We start from the raw sequence: 22,245 nt of genomic DNA on the forward strand, positions 1-22,245 counted from the left end.
CAGATTGGGAGTATTTTTTCCTGAATATTATTTTAGGAAACATGAAAGTTAATAACATAACAATAATAATATAGTAATAATAGTATATTGTGAACTCTAAAATAATTAACATGACGAGAAATTTATGTATGTAGAAACAGTGCAAATTACTTGTGATCTATTTTTAAAGTATATTTCACACAATACTATCTGAAATAAACTGAGAAACTAATAATTATTTAGAGTAAACTATATCATGAGAATGAATTTTGAGGAAACGTTTGATTAGGAGTAACATTATGTCTTTGAAAGAAACTTTCTTTCAAAAAAAGATCTTTTAAAAGAAAGCAAAACAAGCCACTGCAGTCCAATATGATACAGGAATATTTTCCTCATTTGTTCACTGGCTCTGATAAAGTATGCAGTTTCGCCTTGCCTTTGTGCTCTGCCTTACATCAGTGAGCACACCATTAAAATACAGATAATAATCTGCATTGTCTATCAGTTCACTAATACTAGTTTGAAATACTGTATTGCTTATCTCACATGCAGTCTTAATCTCATGTTTTCTTATAGCAATATCCATATTGTTGTCTTACAATGTTAGTAAGCTAAAATGGGTCACTGTGCCATAACAACCCTCTTAGTTGTATGTCATAATAACAACGCATAAAAACATGTTTTTACACAATTCTTGTTATCAAATAAATGTTGTGGGGATATACTGTATATAGCATGATGAGTGTAGTTAATAATACTGTACTGAATTTTTGAAAGTTGCTAAGAGAATAGATGCTTAAACTTATCACAAGAAAAAAAAACAATCACCATGTATGGTGACAGTTGTTACTGAGGCTTATTGTGGTGTTCATTTTGTAATACTTACAAATATCAAGTAATTATGCTGTATGTTTAAAAAAAAAAAAAAACAGTCAGCACCCTACCCAGATAATACAGTGTCAGAAACCTTAGAATTAATCAGTGTTAGAGCTGGATAAGCACTAGTGGATTACCTACTAAACTTTATTTTTTAAGGAATGCTTTGTGGAGTAATTGACAAAGACAAAGATGCAAAGACTATGTTTGCTTAAAGGTTGATTGTATGTGATATAACCAGAGGTTCTGGGGGGATTATGCTGAGCAAAATAAGTCAATCAGAGAAAGACAATTATCATATGATCTCTCTGATATGAGGAATTTGAGAGGCAGAGTGAGGGGTTTGGAGGGTAGGGTAGGGGAGGGAAAAAAATGAAACAAGATGGGATCAGACAGGAGACAAACCATAAGAGACTCTTAATTTCACAAAACAAACAGAGGGTTGCTGGGGGGAGGGGTTATGGAGAAGGTGGTTGGGTTATGGACTTTGGGGAGGGTATGTGATACTGTGAGTGCTGTGAAATTGTAAGCCTGATGATTCACAGAGTTGCACCCCTCAGGTGAATAACACATTATATGTTAATAAAAATAATTTAAAAAAAGAAAGAAAGAAAGAAAGAAAGGGGTTCTTTTCCACACACACCTCCTTCCACAACTCCATACTACAGGGATAAAAATCATTCCTAAAATTATAAAACAACAATAACAAAAGCAAATCATGTATTTTAGAGTCCGGGACCAAACTCCAAAGGCATATTTGCCTTTTACTAGCTTTTTAATCTTGGGCAAGTTTCTAATACTCTGGGAAAGTTATTTACCATGTCTATCTTTTGGTTTCCATTTCTGTAAAGTGGCCCCTAATAATAGAATCTGTTTTATTCTATTAAAACAGATTCTAAAACCTGCTATAAGGATCAAATGACACAGTGCTTAACAATTATTATAAGATCTCAGCAATTGTTAAATTTTCTTTATGGTCTACCTTAAATGACTTTGTGTATCCCAAAGGACCTCTACCATGTAATGCATAATAACTGCACATTACTTAATGTGTTTAATGATTAAAACTAAGAGTTACTGAATGAGTCTGTCTGACTTGGAATCCCGGCTCTTCCAGTTTCTAGCTGCTTTTCTTGGTCAAATTATATAACTTCACAAGTTATGGCAATGATTAACTTACCTGATTATGAAACCTTGAAAAAGTTCCTTGAATACATTGCAATATACAATACAAATTAATCTTTAGTAATATGAGTATTATATAAGAATATTGATATTATCAATAATTATAATAACTTCTGCTTGGACGCAAATTTACTGCTTAACCTTGAAAAGACGTTTCTCAGATTTTAAGTTTCCATCCTTGTGCTGAGTGAGAGAGATGGGAAAAAAAAATCCCAGGTACCTTAATGCTCAAAAATTGTATGGTCTACTGTATCAATTTTATTTTACAATAACTGAGCAGTGAGGGCATGACCCACTAATATATCTCAATCAGTGTTGATTTATACCATATCAAATCTCTTACTAAAATAAGTTAAAATAAAAAAGTTTATAAAAATTTATGTATAAAAATAAATTAGGGAAAAGATCTTCCTTGTTATGAGGTTAGTTTCACTCACTCTACTTCATATATGCTGTCTTGAGTGGAAGAGAGAAACATAGTTACAACAATGAAATTGAAGCAGGATTCATCCACATTATTGATGCAAAACCATGGAATCAAGGGCCAAAGTTACAATCAAAGGGAGTTACAATATTTTCTACTTGACTACAATAGAAAAAAAAATTACCCAAGTTGCTATCATGGTTTAGATTTTTATCCTATCCAAATGCATGGGAAATGTCCATATACCTTTTTAGGGTTCTGGAGGACTGCTATTTGCTTGACCCTTCATCTCCCAATTCAGACTAATTGGAAGTCCAACCTTTAGGCAGGAGTTGGGAAAGTCAGGACAATGTGTATGCAGTCTACCCGCTCTGAGGGAGAAACTAGGAGTTGGATGTTTTTGCTCACTCGGTGTGCTAAACTAAGGGAATGGTTGCCAGGAGTATTTTACTTCCAATAGTATCCCCTCTTTGTTTTTATGTGATCCTGGGAGACTCTTGAAAGCTTAGCCTTATCCACTCCCAGAGCTAGGTAATTTGGAGCCCGTTTCCCAGGTGGTAGCCATAAGAATCGGGTACCAAATGTATGGACAAGCTCATTTTCTAGGGGGAAGCTGAAGAACTAATTTACTTTTGGAGCCAGCTGGAGGGAGACAGCAGGGCATGAGCCACTAGCTTCATGAGGCTCTCAGAAAGATCCCTGTCAACTCCCATATGCAGTCTGATTAGAAGCCAGAAGCTCAGGCAGCAGCTGGGAGAGTATATAGTCAGATCCCTTCCAGGGATAGCCCAGAAGACAGGTACTTCTGCCTGCTTTCTCAGTGCTAAGCCTGAGGGACACTTGTAAGTGCTTTGTGCCCATCTGAAACCTTTATTTTTGTTTAACATGGTACTGTGGGTTGTGAATGCCAAGTCCTGTTGGCTATCAGAGCAAGATAACTTAAGGTCTTGCCCCTTGAGTGACAATCACAAAACTTGGGGTGTAAGGGTGTGAGAAGCTCCTTTCTAGGGAGAAGCTGAAGACTAGTTTTTCTTGTTGGAGTAAGCCTAAGGGAAAACGTGCCCACCAGCTCTTTCAGGCTCCCAAGAGGATTGCTGTCAGCAACTAGATGCAGGGAGATGAGAAACCTGATCCTCAGACAGCAGCTGTCAAAATATGCAGCCAAATTTTCAGGGAGAAAATGGGGGAGAGGCTTTTTTGCCTTTTCCCTCTATAATGAATCCAGATATTTAGGCATGGGGAGTGTTCACATTCCTATTTAAAAATTTCTTCTTTGGGGGCACCTGGTAGCTCAGTCTGTTAAGTGTCTAACTTGATTTCAGCTCAGGTTATGATCTCAGGGTCCTGAGATAGAGCCTACACTAAGCACCACCTCAGGCGACAATCAGAGTAGTGTTGGCTTGAGGAATCTCTTTCTCCCTCTCCCTCTTCCCTCCCTCTGCTTCTGCTCTCTCTCTCTCTCTTCCTTTCTTCCTCAAATAAATAAATGAATCTTGAAAAAAGATTGTTTCCTTGTTTGCTATGGTGATGTAAGACTCATAAATGCAAACGCTGTTGGCTATGTGTTTTGGGGGCCCTGTCCTTCAGATGGCAGCCATAGATGTTGGAATATTAAGATGTGTGGATGGACTCCCTGAAAGGAGAAGCTAGCGACTTGGTTTTATTGTTGGAGAGAGCAGGAGGGAGAGGGTGGGGAAAGGGCTCCTTGGCTCATTCATGCTCTCGAGAGGATTCCAGTCAGCCCTTGAATTGTTAAATTGTTATCAGGAGACAGAAAGTTAGGCCACAGCTAGAAAGAATATTGTCAAATCTCTTCCAGGGGAAAAGTGGAAGATGAGCATTTTTGTCTGTTCCCTCTGCACTGAGTCTGGGGCACTGGCACCCATTAGTGTTCACACACCTGTTTAACGTCTGCTTTTTTTGTTTTCTATAGTCTTGTATGACTCGTGGGTATGAACCCCACTGACTGACAGATCTGGGTGATTTGGGGGCCTGTCCCTGGGGTGGTATCCTTAAAAGACAAGGTGTTAATTTGATGCATCATCTTTCTTCTTCAAGGAGCACCCACAAGTTGAGTTCTCCCTCCTAATTTTAAGGCATCATTCAGGGGTTAGAGTTTATTGTGAGAGTGCATCTCAGCCTTTCATAGCCCTTTGCAGTGTTGGTACTTTCTCAGTTACCCAATGTGTAGGAGTCACTCAACTAGTTTTTGGATTTCTCTCAGAGGAAATTGATCTATATATAGCTACATACTTGGTATGTCTGGGGCAGGAGGGAAATTCAAGAGCCCTCTATGTGGCCATGTTGGTGACATCTATCCTTAACTCTTGTGAGATGTTCAGATTGGTTATAATTGTTTTTGCTAGTAGAAATAGAAATGAGATCACCATTCATACATAAATGTTCATTTTACTATTCTTGTATAAATTATTCACAATTAGTATGAAAATAATAATTTTTAAAAGGTACCAAATAGAGTATATGTATCTAAACAGACATGCTTTCTTTCTTGCTTTTCATTTCAAAATGAAATTTAGATGAAAAATATACTTTCAAAAGCATAATTTAAACTGTTTTGAAAAAGGATATAATGTACATTTAAACTGGGTAAAAGAAAATTGAAAACCCTGACATCAAAAGATAATTACAAACCTTTATTGAAGTTTAATTATAAAAGAGATCCATGTTGGATGTGTTTATCAACTCATTAAATATGTTTTAATTCTGTACTTATAAATTTAAGAAATAGATTTCCTTTCTCATGTTGGGTGCTTGGGGAAATAACAAAGTAATAAGATAATGTTTGAAGGAAAGTTAATTTAAGAAATTAAATTATCCAATACAATAAAGTTCACACTAAGTGACATTTAAGCAATACAACACAGTACTTAAGAGAGTGTGTAGTTACTGTAAATTAATTTCCACTCTGGTTATTTTGCTAATTTATCTTGTTTAGCAAAATAATAGCAACATACCAGAGAACTGCTAAAACCTTTGTCATTGATTGATTGATTGATATTTTAGCCAAGTTATAGTTTTTACATCAACATATGCCTGTTATAAGTATGGCTGTTAGACATTTTATGCACATGGGTCCTTCAGAATAATTTGGTAAATAAATAGCAGTTTCAGCTCTAAAAAGGGATTTATCATTTTGCTCAGGATATATGTATTTCCATTTCATTTCTTTTTCTTTATCTCAGACAATTTGTTGTAGGAGAAACTCATGGTTTTAAGTTTCTTGCTCCATAAATATGACTCTGGGTATCAGCATTCAATAGTACGTTAAATCTTTGTACTTCCTAAAATACTGTAAACCTAGGATACTAAATAAAGTGGTATTAATATTTTTTTTAATGACAGATCTTAGTGAGCATAATAAAATCACACTTTTTACTGATTTTTTTAAAGATTTTATTTATGTGTTTGATAGAGAGAGAGCACAAGCCGGGGAGTGGCAGGAAGAGGAAGAGGAGGAAGAAGGCTCCCCACACAGCAAGGGGAGCCTGATGTGGAACTCGATCCCATAGCCCCAGGAACATGAGCTGAGCAGAAGGCAGTCACTTACCTGACTGAGCTACCCAGGCACCCATATTCTTTTACCGTCTTGAACAAATTTTTCAACTTGAGCATATCAAGTTTACTCCCCATACATTTAGGTTTTATTTGCCCTATCATTTACAATATCCATTTAAATAAACATTTGGAGAAATGTTTGAGAAATTATGTTATTTCACATACAAGCAGAAGTAGGAATAAGATGGTGTTATATATTTGAGTATTCCATTTTTCTCCTAGAAAATGTAGAGCAAGAGGAGAGCAAAAGAAAAAAAACTCCTCAAACCATATCTTCAGCAAAATTAGGACACTTGGACAATCAAAACCTCCAAATTACTTGAAATTATATTCAGAGGTACTGATAGTAGCAAAACTGTTGGGTAGTAAGCCATGAAGCCATAAAGGTTAGAGACAGACAAAAGCATTTAGCTATGTTAGATCTTGAAGTCAATATCAAGCAAATGTTCTTACCAAGAAAAGAGAACCTCACCCTAAACATGCACAGCAATAAGCTGAGCTGAGACTTAACAGGACATCACAGTAGGTAGAGATGGAAAATCAAGTTTGGTAAGGGATTTGGTGGGGTGCCCTGAGGTAGAAGTTCTTAGTAATGTAGTAGTCATTTTGGAAGCCATAGGTAGAAAGGGCCAGTTAGTGAATGGATAATTCAGCACTGAATCAAGAGTATTCTTGAAACTAGTAAGTTTTGACTAATGGGGAGGTATATCTATGAAGAGACACTATATTTGATGAAAAAAATCCATGTCTGTAGGAACAGAAAAAGAAGCCCTTAAGCTGATTAAACTGGTAAACATTCATGGCTTTACTCTCTACTATGGGAATCTTGTGCTAATAACTGAAATAGTAAAATTCAACTCATTTAAATAACAGTAACACCAAAACCAAAATAAAACAACAACAACAACAGCAAAAAACCCAACCAACCAACCAAACAAACAAACAAAAAACAGTTACACCAAGATAAACATGGTATCCATACAGAGGTATCATAAAAAAGAAATAAGCAAAATGAACACATTCACCAAATTCTTGAACAAAAAAACAATGTTAAAAAAAATGCTATAGAGTGGCTGGGTGGCTCAGTCAGTTAACTGGCCAACTCTTGGTTTTGGCTCAGGTCATGATCTCAGGGTTGTGAGGTGGAGCCCTGTGTCAGGCTCTGTGCTCAACAGGGAGGAAGACTACTTCAGGATTCTCTCTCACCCTCTCCCTCTGCCTTTCTCCCTGCTTGTAATCTCTTTTTCTTTCTCTGTAAAGTAAATAAATCTTTTTTAAAATGTTACAAAGCAGGGGCACCTGGGTGGCTCAGTGGGTTAAGCCTCTGCCTTAGACTCAGGTCATGATTTCAGCTTCCGGGAATTGAGCCCAGAATTAGACTCTCTGCTCAGCAGGGAGCCTGCTTCCCCCTAGCCCCCACCTCTCTCTGCCTGCCTCTCTGCCTACTTGTGATCTCTGTCTGTCAAATAAATAAATAAAATCTTTTTAAAAAATGTTACAAAGTAGAGAAAATTTCAACCCAATATTTAATCTTGAATTAAAAAAGATCAAACATTGGTGATATGAAAGACAACTACAAAGAATAAATATGAGAATTCAATAATACTATATCTGAACAATATGAGATATTGACTAGACATCAGGAGGAAAAGGCAAAGAAGAACAAATACATATCTTTAATAGAAAGACAAATTATACACTCAATAAACATAAGATACACAGATATCTTAGAAATTTTAATGTTGAGAGATTTGTCACTGTACAAAATGAAGCAAAAGTAAGACATAAATGATTGAAGGGTTAGTGAAAGCTACAGAAGACGGACAAAGGGAAGCAGCACATGGATAATTTTAATTACTGAGAATCGGTAATCAATGGACTCCCAAATCAATGGAATAACATTGCGGAAACATTCCTGACATTAAAAAACAAAGACAAAAACCCCTGAATTCAGATGATTAAAGATCTAATATCAAGTAATAATTACCTAGACTTAATAGTATCCTTCTAGATTTATTAGCATTTTACGTATTAAATAGTTATTTTGGCACTTCAACCAAAAAACCAACTCTCTTACAAAGTAAAGACAATGAATTTAGAAATCTCCAAGTAATATACAGTGGGAAAAAAATCAGAAAATTCTATAAGAAAAAGGTTGAGAAAATTATTCTCCATCCAACCAAGTTCTCCTTCAGGTATAGTTTCCAAAGAATTTTGGGCATGGAAGAATTCAGGAAATATGGATCAATTTTACCCCTTCTAATGAAGTTACAATAGTAAAAATGCTAGATAATCAAGAGGTGACTGGAAATATTAGGCAAAAAGCTAATAAAAATATATAAATATACATAAATATTATATTTAGTGGCCATATTAGGGCTCTCAGGACAAAAAGAAACAATAGTATACATACAGATATGTGTGAGAGGTGATTATAAGGATTGTATCATGCAAGTGTACCTGGTTGGCTCTGTCAGTTAAGTGTCCAACTCTTGATTTCAGCTCAAGTCATTATCTCAGGATAATGAGATCGAGCTCCAATGGGGCTTAACACTCAGTGTAAAAGTGGAGTCTGACTGAGAATCTCTTTCTCTCTCTGCCCCTCTCCTTTCTAAATAAATAAATAAACAAACAAATAAATAAAATCTTTAAAAAAAGAAAGTGGAGTCCAGGAAGTCACATAATCTGTTGTCTTTGTAAGCTGAGAAAACTGGTATTTTAATTCAGTCCAAAATCCTGAGAACCAGGAGTGCCAGTGTCACAAGGCAGAAGAAGTTGGAGGTGCTAGTTCAGACAAAAGAGCTAACTGTCCTTCCTCTACCTTTTTTGTTCTATTTAGGACCTCAGTGAATTGGATGATGTCCACCTACATTGGTGGCAGCTGCCAATTTAAATGCCAATTTCCTCCAGAAACACCCTCACAGACATACCCCAAATAATTTTTTACAAGCTATCTGGGCACCATTTAGCTCAGTTGACACGTGATCACAGAGTTATAAAGATTGCCAGGAGGCTAGTATTAGAAAATGGAATATAATTTCATGGCTCCATGTGGAAACCATTCCATTGGCAAAAGACGGATGAGAAAAGAGGGGAAAATGCAGAAAGTAGAGTAAGATCTATATAAATTGGATTGTGCTGAGAAGACAGAAAGGCTTGGTGATGGGAGTCAGAATTCTCATTAAATACTACACACCCATATGCCTCTTGGTGAAAGAATAGATCATATTTGAAGAAGAGGTTGAAGAATTAACTTTGCAGAAGTTTTAGAACTAGAAAATAATAAGAAGAAAGAAATGAAGAAAAAGAAAGGATGGAGGAAGGGAGAGCATTCCTCCAGGTTCCTGGATTCCAGTCACATATTCTCCTCAGCACAACTTCTTCAGGTAGATAGGGGCAATGCATTATTTCATTAAGTCACCGTGAACATTAAAATATTTATTCACACTCAGAAAAAAGTATTTTATGGTTTTATTTCAATTAAATAGATTGACATTTAGAGGATGCCCCAGTTCTACTGCAACTTCACACTCTGCTTGAGAGGATGTTCTACTACTACTTTGTATCAACTGATAATAGATCATGGCATTAGCTTAACTTCAAAACTGTGTAAAGTATTTTCTTACTTTTGAACAAAAAATTTGTATTGTCACTCTTTTGTTTTTTCATTTCTAATGCTACTATGAAAATCAGTTCTTGTCAGCCACTTCTACTTACTTGAAATGTCATGCACAATATTATTGCTAGACACACTACTTTTTTGGTCTGAGTATGCCTTCTGAGTATATTTAATCTTAACATACCTCTTCCTGTAATTAAATAGAATTTTCTATTTAATTTGTTTCCAATAGTGATGCATCATTAGTATATCAGAACAGAGATGGTTTGCCAGGGTAAGACATTATCAAATATGACAAAGTGCTGATATTTTCTTGAAACAATAGAGGGAATGGTTTCTGAATAGTTGGAGTTCATTACCAGCAAGAGAAAGAGTAGGGAACTGCAAGGACAAAACAACAGTGAAATTTTTCTACTTAATTCTCAAGGACTACTATCTTTTGCCAATCAGTCTAGAGTTAAAAGTCAAACAAATTTTACAATAAAAATTTAGCTTGTAAACTAAAGAGTAAAATAAACTTGACATTGAAAATGACCTGCATTGTGTTTAAACTTCTTCCCTTCTTAGGACAGTGAACCCCGTGACAAATAGGCAGACCTTAAGCACACAATGATTTTATCATTCAAATTATAATTTTTTTTTACTAATATTATCATCGATTTGACATGCTCTTCATGACAATACCTAATTTATTTTGAAACTCAAATGACATTAATGGAGAACATAAGAATTTGATGTTTACAAAAATGGATCATAGGTTAAAATAAAGTTGAGACATGCTTTTTTGAACATACATTGGAACTTTAATTATACAATGATTATCAAAAATTAAATGCACTAATATCTTTCTCAGCTGGCTTACTGAGGAAAATGTATATGTGTTATGTAATAGATTAGTTTATGATGTTGTATGTGTGTAGATGTAAAAATAAAGGGGATGAGTACTAAGTGCTATCCAAATTTCTCAATGTATCATTGTGTTTTCTCATATTCATCTTTTTCAAAAGCAAAAGGTTGATTTTTTTCACTTTTTTCCTTATTTACAAATAACAGCATAGAAGTAATTTGCCTTTCAAAACTCCAGAATTTTGTTTGATTTCCAGAATCTCCAGTATGGTGTTTGGTTGATTTGTTATGGTTTTAATCACATTACTGAAATGTTAAATTATAAATGAAAAAAATGAACACATTTACTTACATTTTCAAATGTAGGATATTCTACAGGTGTAAGTATATTATTCTGAGGCATTATACATCGGGGTCAAAACAAGGACCTGGGTTCATGTTGTGAAGAATAGGCATAGCAAGATGTAACACAAATTCAATTTTAACAGCTATCAATCATTTATTCCTGTCGGCCCAACTGTGAACAATCAAGAGATGAAAGAGAGTGGGTGTTTCTCCCTACCTAGGCTACCATTCACTCCCAGCTGATGCATCTAGTAGTGGTGACAGGTTCCTTCAGCTGGACAAAGGCCCCCCATCTGTGTAAAGGTTTGGAGCTACCTCACAGCAGGCGACAGTTCCCAAACCAGTCCAGTGTGCTAGGAGAGATTCAGAGAATTAAATCTTCTATAGGAACAGGAAGCCTAAGTATTTTAAGTGAACTTCACTTTTTTTTTTGATTCACAGTTGCTTCAGTCCTTTTTGATTGGTTATACCCCAAGTTACATATAGTACTACATCATTCGTTTTATAAGTTGATAACTGCTGGAGCACCTGGGTGACTCAGTCGGTTAAGCATCGGACTCTTGATTTCAGCTCAGGTCATGATGTCAAAGTCGTGAGATTGAACACTGCGTCGGGCTCTGGGCTGGGCATGGAGCCAGCTTAAGAGTCTCTTTCTATCTCTGCCAATCCCCAGTACTCAGTCTCTCTTACTAAAAAAAAAATGTTGTTTTATTATTTTGATTAATACATTTCTGGTCTTTCCAGCACTTTCTTAAATATTCAAATTTTTAGAGTACAGAAGGTGCTTATCCTTGGACTGCTTGCTCACATTTGTACTAGATATTCTTAAAAGTGGCACTTTTCATCTATCTAGGTGGCTATTGATCTTTTCAGCAGTATCATCTTCACATCAAGGCCTCCTCTAATTTCACTGTGGTAAAGAAAAAGGAAACTGGAAGGTTTTGCATATAAAATTCATTGATGTGTCCCTGGACCTACACACATCACTTTTATCAAGATCCTTGGGCCAAACTAGGTGCAAATCCTTACCTTAATGTAGCAGGGCTGAGAAATTTAGTGTTTGCTGACCAGAAGGGAAGAAGAAGCAAATATTGGTGAAAACTACTGATGTCTATCACAGCAGAATGACATTTGCAGTCATGGTTTCCTGATGCAAACTTCAAGATCTTAAAAAACAAGGATATTTGCATTAAGAAATTCTATGATGACAAAGAAAAGTCATTTAAAATTATATTTGGTGGTGTACTATACAGCAGCTAACCGAACATAACAAAAAATAATAAATTCCTTTACATCACACACACAGGCAAAATAAAAATAAAATTACATTTGGGGAGTGTCTGGCTGCCTCAGTCAGAAGAGTGTATGACTCTTGATCTCAGGGCTGTGAGTTTGACCCCCATATTGGTATAGAGTTTGCTTAAAACAAATAAATAATTTTTAAAAATTAAATTAAATTAAATTAAACTTGAGCATGGTAAGAAAAACAGAAAATTTATTAATATTATTAATTACACTGATCTTACCTAAGTTAAGATTTTTAAGCACATTATATTGAATATATTTAATAAAATATATTAAACCATATTAACAATCATAAGAATAATTTAACCGGGGAGGCTGGGTGGCTCAGTTGTTAAGCGTCTGCCTTTGGCTCAGGTCCTGGGATTATCCCAGAGTCCTGGGATTACCCCACATTGGGCTCCCTGCTCAGTGGGAATTCTGCTTCTTCCTCTTCCACTCCCCCTGCTTGTGTTCCCTCTCTCCCTATCTCTCTTTCTCTGTCAAATAAGTAAATAAAATATTAAAAATAATTTAATCATATTATATATTTTATGCTTAATTTTAGTATACTTAATTATTCTTCAAAAATTCATAATTATTTGAATCAATGTTTTAAAAAGTCACAATAATGTAGGTCTCTTAGTTATAAGCTGAAGTCATATAATAACTTTATCTATAATTGTGACTATTGAACTACTTGATTTTGTCTATTTTCATGAATATAACATCAGTAGAGCAATAGCATAAATAGATAAAAAGCATTATAGTATACATTTAAACAACACTTGGAGGTATGATCATATTAAGTCTATTTCTAAAAAAGCCTTGATACCTGGTTTACTTACTTCAAATGATTTCAGTTGCATGGACCTTTCCCTGAACAACCCTAAGCTTTAAATTCCTCTGTCTCTCTGTTAATTGATTACGCTTATGGAACTTAAATTTTCAGAAAATAAGCTAACAAATCAATCCTTCCATATCAGTTTTTCTTTTTATGTGGTACATATATATAATTTATCAATACCATAAATGTACTTTATATACATGTTTAAGTAACTCATGCAATTAATGTCAGCCTCAGCTTCACAAATTTTATAAGGGTTGATGTATTAAAGTTTAGAATTTACTTATATAATAATTTTGAACTTTCTCAGATACTTATAATCAAAATGGTTTTTATTTGGCTTCATCTATTGTTCATATCTCAGATGTGAAATGAAAAGTTAGTGAAAAGTTAGTTTGTGAAAAGTTGTGAAAATTTAGTTATACTGGTTTTTTTTTTTCGGTAAACACCTAATTATGTGACTGTATATGCATAGTAAATATATTATGCATAACGAAAAGATAATTTGTCTCTATTTTTATTCAGCCACTATTAGTCATTCTTATGTTATTCTAATTAGTCTTTTCAATTATGTACTGTTTATGTGAGCTAAACTCTACTGTATAGAGAGATTGCAAAGTATGAATAAATGAGTTTGAGTGTTAACAAAAATATTCTGACACAAAGTATGATAAGTGAAATAAATATTTATTTCTGGTGTTTATTAATCATTAGTGAAACTAATATCTACTTTTATCATCCTACAAAGTAAGTTATGTTCAGAAAATATCTGAATATCCAGATATTTAATAGAAAATTAGGGGAGAATACAACATAGGCAGTTTCTAAAATGTTGCATATATGTTCAGTTGAGATACATTAAGCTACCTATTTTTAGTACTCAGTATATTTGATATGAAAACTACAAAAATCCTTTCTGGAGAAGAAATTACAGGACATTAAACAGAAAATAGTCAAATAAAACCCAACATATAAGGTAACAAGTTAGCAGTGAATGACCTCCAACAATGTGGATTTTGGATTAACAAAGACAGTTTATCTTAAGAAAGCATTTGAAAATAATGAAGCACTGTTGAAGAAATATGTTTGAAAACTTGGATGATTTTCTCACACATAAACCTATAGCAAATATATTATGTATAATAAAACAATAAAAGTTATCTTTTTGACTCAGAACTGGACCTCACATCAATGATTATCATTTTTTTCAACTTTAATTTCATTTTTTTAACCAATCAATTCAGCTAGTGAGGATAGGCAATATAACATAAATAAATTAAACGTCTAAAACATTATTGACAAATGATATAGTTTTATATCTAAGAAAAATTCCAAAATTTAGCTAGAAACATTTACTAGAATTAACAAGAGAGGGAAGTAGCTGGAAGATATAAAGATAATGTAAAACAAAAAAACACAATTGTTACATTTTTATCTACAAGCAACAAAAATTAGCAAGTAGAATTTTTAAATGTTATTATAAAAGCAACACAAAATATGAAGTATCAAAATGAGCAAAATATCACATTTATAGACTAACATAGTCAATAATATAATGATGGCATTTCTTCCCCTAAATAAGTCCATAGGTTCAAATAAATTCTAAAATATTCATGACATTTTTTTAATTTTTTAAAAAAAAATTTATTTATTTTTTTCACAGACAGAGATCACCAGTAGGCAGAGAGGCAGGCAGAGAGAGAGGGGAGGAAGCAGGCTCCCTGCAGAGCAGAGAGCCCGATGTGGGGCTTGATCCCAGGACCCTGGGATCATGACCTGAGCCAAAAGCAGAGGCTTTAACCCACTGAGCCACCCAGGCACCCTATTCATGACATTTTTAAAAAATGACACACAACTAACTGATTCTAAATATATTTGGAAATGAAAAGGATCAAGAATAGGCAATATGTTCTTGGGGGGAAAAATGAATGCATTGAAAGATTTTCTACACCAGCTATCAAGACCTAAAGAACTTTGATATTTAAGACAATGATATGTTGGTATCAGGCTAAGGAAAGACCAATGGGACAAGTGAAGAACCCAGAAACAGACCCATGCATTTCTAAGGCAAATTTTTAATGACACAGTTTACAGATTAGAAGAGAAAGGACAGACTTTTCAATAAACACTGTTGGGATATTTCGGTAGTAAATAAATTTTACAAAGTGGGAGACAAACTGTGAGAGACTATGGACTCTGGAAAAAAACTGAAGGTTTTAGAAGGAAGGGGAGTGGGGGGATGGGTGATCCTGGTTGTGGATATTAAGGAGGGCACAGATTGCATGGAGCACTGGGTGTGGTGTAAAAACAATGAAATCTGTTATGCTAAAAAGAAATAAAAAAATTTTTGAAAAAGGCAAAAAAAGGAGTATATTAAGCATGCCTACAAATTAATAAGAAAGAAACAAACAAAGAAAAAATATATCTTTGCAGAAATGTCTGTTCATGTCCTCTGCCCATTTCTTGATTGGATTATTTGTTCTTTGGGTGTTGAGTTTGCTAAGTTCTTTATAGATTCTGGACACTAGTCCTTTATCTGATATGTCGTTTGCAAATATCTTCTCCCATTCTGTCAGTTGTCTTTTGACTTTGTTAACTGTTTCCTTTGCTGTGCAAAAGCTTTTGATCTTGATGAAATCCCAATAGTTCATTTTTGCCCTTGCTTCCCTGACACATGAAAAAGTGCTCCATATCACTCGGCATCAGGGAAATACAAATCAAAACCACAATGAGATATCACCTCACACCAGTCAGAATGGCTAAAATAAACAAGTCAGGAAATGACAGATGCTGGCGAGGATGCGGAGAAAGAAATCTGTTTGAAAACTTGGATGATTTTCTCACACATAAACCTAAATCTAACCACGGTAAGAAATGTGATTTTAAACAAGTAAATCAACATTTTGAAAGATAATTTGATGAGTGCTTTGGAAGAAGTAAAACTGAAATATGAGGTGGAGAGCAACTGAATCACTGTTATAAGTCAAATGTACTTTGACTTATAACATTTCTCCGTACATTTTCCACACTGTTGGTGGGAATGCAAGCTGGTGAAGCCACTCTGGAAAACAGCATGGAGGTTCCTCAAAACAGCATGTTGAAAATAGAACTGCCCTATGACCCAACAATTGCACTATTGGGTATCTACCCTAAAGATACAAACGCAGTGATCCAAAGGGGCACGTGCACCCGAATGTTTATAGCAGCAATGTCCACAATAGCCAAACTATGGAAAGAACCTAGATGTCCATCAACAGATGAATGGATCAAGAAGATGTGGTATATATACACAATGGAATACTATGCAGCCATCAAAAGAAATGAAATCTTGCCATTTGCGACAACATGGATGGAACTAGAGCGTATCATGCTTAGCGAAATAAGTCAAGCAGAGAAAGACAACTATCATATGATCTCCCTGATATGAGGAAGTGGTGATGCAACATGGGGGCTTAAGTGGGTAGGAGAAGAATCAATGAAACAAGATGGGATTGGGAGGGAGACAAACCATAAGTGACTCTTAATCTCACAAAACAAACTGAGGGTTGCTGGGGGGAGGGGGTTTGGGAGGAGGGGGTGGGATTATGGACATTGGGGTGAATATGTGCTTTGGTGAGTGCTGTGAAGTGTGTAAACCTGGTGATTCACACACCTGTACCCCTGGGGATAAAAATATATGTTTATAAAAAATAAAAAATTAAAAAATATATATATCAACAAAATACTTTGATATTTCAAGATGGATAATAAATTTGGACAATAAGTTCAAAGGTACTTAGTATTTTTAAACATAAAATGAAAATTACAACCATGAAAAGATTTTCTTAGATTCACTTCAGAATGACAGAAAAATGAAAGTTGGATAATATTAAATATTAGAGATCATGTGCAACATAGATAAATTTAATACATTCTTAGGAGTATAAATGCCACAGATGATATGGAAAACAAGTTGGCCTTACCTAGAAAAGTTAAAATAACTGTTGACACTTCACCTACTATGTAAATATCTTAGAGAAACTCATGTACGTGAACACCAGAATCCATGTACAATGATAATTACACAAACCTGGCATGAGAAATTCCCAAACTGGAAATAATCTAGATGCTCATCAACTATCAACTACAAAATAGACTAATAAACTGAAATACATTCTGTAGTGGGTTACTATAGAGAAAAGCTAAGAGTGAAATAGGGTCATCTACAACACTGTGATTTGATCTCACATCATAGTGATGGAAGTAAACTTAAGAGAATACTCGCAATACTGTTCCAGTCACAGAAAACTCAAAAGACAGGAAAAGTAAAACTATGTTATGTAGGGATGTATATACATGTAATAGCACAAAAAAAAAAAAGCAAAGAATGAATAAAACAAAAGTCAAAAACTAGTCCTTCCTTTAAGAGGGAAAGTAGAAGTGGTTGATTATTGAGGGACATTTACAAGGCTTATGGGTTATGCATGTAAAATTCTACTTCTGGATTTGGCTACATTGAAGTCCTTATCTATTAAACTGTGTCTGTGTGTGTGTGTGTGTATACACATACATATATGGTTTTTTTAACCTATATATTATTATTATGTATTATATATATAATATATATTATATTATTGACCTATATATATTTCACAATAAAGAAAACAAAGCCACCCATATATATATATGCATATATATACACATACACACACACAGTTATATACAAAAACGTTGTTGTGATATGCAGAATCAGATGTTTGATGCTCAAGACAATTCCCTTAATGTAGTGATTGATGTAGTTTGAGAAAAAAAATTAAAAGCACTATTTTTCTTGTTATCCGTAACAGTAGCAATGGCTGTACTTGCTTATGCTTTGAGAAACTGAGTTATTAATGCATCCAAACATACAATAGATAAAATGTGAATCAGTAGTTGTAGACTACATTTTATAAGTATTTAATCCATGTCTTTAGCTATGCTTTCAACCATTATTATTACCTCCTATGGGCAAGGCATCTTTCTTAGTGAGATACAGAGAGGTACATAGCAGTGCCTGCATTCGATCAGGATCTCAGCTCTTAGGGATCTTATAACCACGGTAAGAAATGTGATTTTAAACAAGTAAATCAACATTTTGAAAGATAATTTGATGAGTGCTTTGGAAGAAGTAAAACTGAAATATGAGGTGGAGAGCAACTGAATCACTGTTATAAGTCAAATGTAAGGAACAGCCTAACAGATATATAGGGAAGTGATGATCTTTAAACATATTCTGAATATGAAATTTATTTTAGCAGCACTGATATAGGATTAGCTCCACCAGATGTCAAAACCTTTTATAAATTATAATATTTAATACTGGTCCAAGGCTAGATAGAAAGATCAATGTAAAACAGTAGAGAACTTAGGAACAATCATTTAAGAAATGAATAAGGTGGTTTACAGATTGCAGGAGGAACTATAATCTTTCCAATAAACACCACCAAGATATTTGGATAATAAGTACATAAAAATAAAGTTGAGTCCATTTCAGAAAATATGTAAAATTTAACTCACCTGCTTGAAAATTCGCTCTTCAAGGACAGATACATTTTTTGGTTTGTCCACTGATAGACTTCAAGTGTTCAAAACAGTACCAGATTTACGGCGGGCATTCAATAAGTGTTTGTAAGACAAATGAGAACAACTAGGGAGTATCACTAAATTTGAAATATATATCTAAATTTGAAATATCTATTCATCAATTACATTTCTTAAAAGTTTATGTTTCTGAAACAGATTTGCTTTAGAGGGTTTCAATATGCCTACAAAATAAATGCTTGTAATGTTAAAATTTTAAACACTATATTTTTTCTTCATTGAATACAGTTTAAATAAATTCTGACAAATATATATTTTAATATATTCTTCAGCTATTGAAAGTCATTTAAGCCTACACACACTTACCTGAAAAATTATGAATTTGTACTATTAAAAGAAAAGTTAAATTGCATAACATTGTATTTCATATAGATACATCTACTAAAAAAGTTTTCTTTCATTCTCTCTTAGTAATCATATTTTAATGCATATGAAACATCTGAGAAAATACACCAAATACTCATGTTTGTAATTATGTTTGTCACCAGAATGGGGTTTCTTAAAAAAAAAAATTTAAGATTTTATTTATTTATTTGACAGAAAGAGATCACAAGTAGTCAGAGAGGCAGGCAGAGAGAGGGGAAGGGAAGCAGGCTCCCTGCTGAGCAGAGAGCCAGATGTGGGGCTTGATCCCAGGACCCTGGGATCATGACCTGAGCTGAAGACAGAGGCTTTAACCCACTGAGTCACTCAGGAGCCCCAAGAATGGGCTTCTAAATGTTCAAATCTACTAATTTGTCAATTATATATAGTTAGGATACTTTAAAAACTAAGTATCAGTTTTACACATATGGTACTAGTGATATTTTAAAAGGTTAGTAAGTGTATATGCTTTTTTAGAAAAATAAATTAATAGATATTAATTTCTTACATGGGATTTGACATTTTTAAAGCATTAAGAAACAAAATTCTCATTAGAATGTATATATTTTCTCATCTTGTTCTAATTCCATCTCTCTTGGATCAAATTTAATGTAATCTTCAAATTATGAAATAAAGAGATTCGAAACAAATATATTTATTTCTGTAAAAATTTCTCAGACAACTAACAATAAACTCTCATGGAGTTTCTTATTATAGAAGCATGTTTAACTGTAGCTCTTGTTACAAGAAAAAAAATTGTCATAGGAAATAATGTAATGGGTTCTTAGTACAGCTTTGGAGCTAAAGATAGCCCATAGAAGTGAACTGCAGATTCATGACAATCCTCAAGTATTTTTATTTTAAAAATATTTGTCTTGAGTCATTCTATATGACCCCCTTGTATAAGAATAGTTCTACTTGGGGGAAAAAAATCTTTGCTTGAGTTTATAGGCATATATATAAATAGCATTGATTTGTGGTTGTTGGAGGTCTTTTTCATCTAAGATAAAGTTAACCATGTCTTGGGTGACTTTTCCTTTGGAGATGGAATAAGAAAGAAGAAAGACCACTAGTTAGTCTTCTTTTTATAAGTATTGCAAAATATACATTTGTTTAGCAGTTGTCACAGTCATTATTTTACCAACAGAAAATTTAATGTAATGCATACAAAATTTTGTAGAATAAGTCTTTCTCTAATGAATATATTTTGCACATGAGATTTTAAACATTGGTGCTAGACTTCCTCCCTCCATCCTTTTGTCCCTACCCCTTTGGTGTCCTGCTTGCCCCTCTTTCTTTTTCTTTCTTTCTTTCTTTCTTTCTTTCTTTCTTTCTTTCTTTCTTTCTTTCTTTCTCTCTTTCTTTTTTTCTCTCTGGAAGAAAACTATCACCACATAAATAAAATAAATGTAATCACTGTAATAATTTTGGTACCTATATGTCAATGTTTAAGTTATTCTTATAAGAATAATTATAGATTGGGGTTTATTATGGGAATCCAAATGCACTTATGCAAGTATTCCTGAATTTCATACCACATCTTAATACATGTATAATGTCAGAAAATATACTTCAGCCATAGTCATTATATTTTTTATTGTAGATAAGAAGGTTATGCTTTCCTTCATAGTGTCATATCAATAACTTTTGAAAAATGAATAAACAGAGCTAGGTTCATCTGTTTGCCCTCAAGTATTGTTAAATTGGAAAGACCACATGATTTACTGAAAGAGATACTAGGATTGTCCTTGACTATTTCTGACAGTTGTTGAGACTGTATGCAACCAACAACGATTTTGTTACTCTCATCGGCCTCTGACTAATGATCAAGGCAATCCTACCACTTCCCTCAGCTTGAGTAGACATTAGGTAGGGTTCTGCATTTATGTCCTGATCTCCTTTTCCTTAGAACATTTACTTTAAACAACTTGTCAGCATTAATTCTCCACCACTTTGAAATATATGTAAATCTTTAAAAAGCCTCTTGCCAGTTTTACAATCCAGGAATGCTTTCTCAGTGTTCTGGGAGCCATCCCTCTGAAATACAGTCATCAAAGAAGATAGTGCTCTATCTCTCAGTGTCTGTAGGAGGGCAGGAGCCTAACTTCAGTGGGTGCTTTGCTCTGAGTTTTAAACACCACTTCCCTATCATGAACGTGAGAAAAAGTTTCCTTTTCCTCTGAGTAAAGCCAATTAGCAAACACAGATGGTCCACTACCCCTGCCCCAGCTCTTCGTATCTCTCCTAAACCTTATTTCAGCAGAGGTGAGCTTACACCCAGTTCTGGTCCCATTTCCCCCATTCCCCTTTTGTTTCACTCTGGTGCAGTATTCACTTGAATACTAACTTACCAAAAGCTATATTATATATTTGGAACAAGGCAATGAGAGAAATGCAAATTATCAATTGATAAAATATGGTATTGCTAAACGAAATTACAAAGAACAGTTTCATTATGGGTTGACTCCCGAGGCAAGGGTGGGACAAAGGGAAGGGTTATCTTCTCTTGATGATAAGGTAATATTAGTATTTTAATAAAACAAACAGGAATATGAAGCATTTTCTTTTTTGGTTTTATTTCCCATAGATATTTCTGTATTTTGTGTAACTTTAATTCACATTTTAATAAATTTTCTAAATCCCCAAGAGCAAGATTAATAATACTTTGTGCTAGTGAGCCGTCTGTCAGGAGTGCAGATGGTGGAAAAGAGGTAAGACTCGTGCACTGAGTCACATAGCTGTTGAGGGCTAACTTTTGCCACATGGAAGACTTGAACAAAAAGATAGAGCTGGGCAGCATCTGTACATTCAAAAATAGCTCCTATGTATGGATATTTCAAATACATACATGAATATATCCGTCCGCTCCCAACTGGAGTGAAACACAAACAACACCCTGTTACCAGAGGCAGAAGTATATGAAATTAGTATTTAGATTAAATCTCTTGAATAATGCCCAGTTGCCTTATTTGCTCTAAAAATATATAATCTTACAAATTGTATAACTATTCAGTGTAAGTAGCCCCATATAGCCAATATACAGTACAGATGTAGATTTTTAAAATGTAATATACAATTTCCAAAAGATTTTTTTAAATGAATTTTAAATCAAATTAAGAAAATGAAATCTTGAGATACCTGGTTGGCTTAGTCAGTTAAGTGTCCAACTCTTGGTTTTGGCTCAGGTCATGATGTCATGAATGGTGAGACCGAGCCCCACATCAGACTCTTCACTCAGTGGGGAGTCTGCTTGAAGAATCTCTCCCTCTGACTCTCCCCCTGCAC

This window comes from Mustela nivalis (assembly GCF_964662115.1).
Source record: "Mustela nivalis genome assembly, chromosome: 15".
NCBI classification, from domain to species: Eukaryota; Metazoa; Chordata; class Mammalia; order Carnivora; family Mustelidae; genus Mustela; species Mustela nivalis.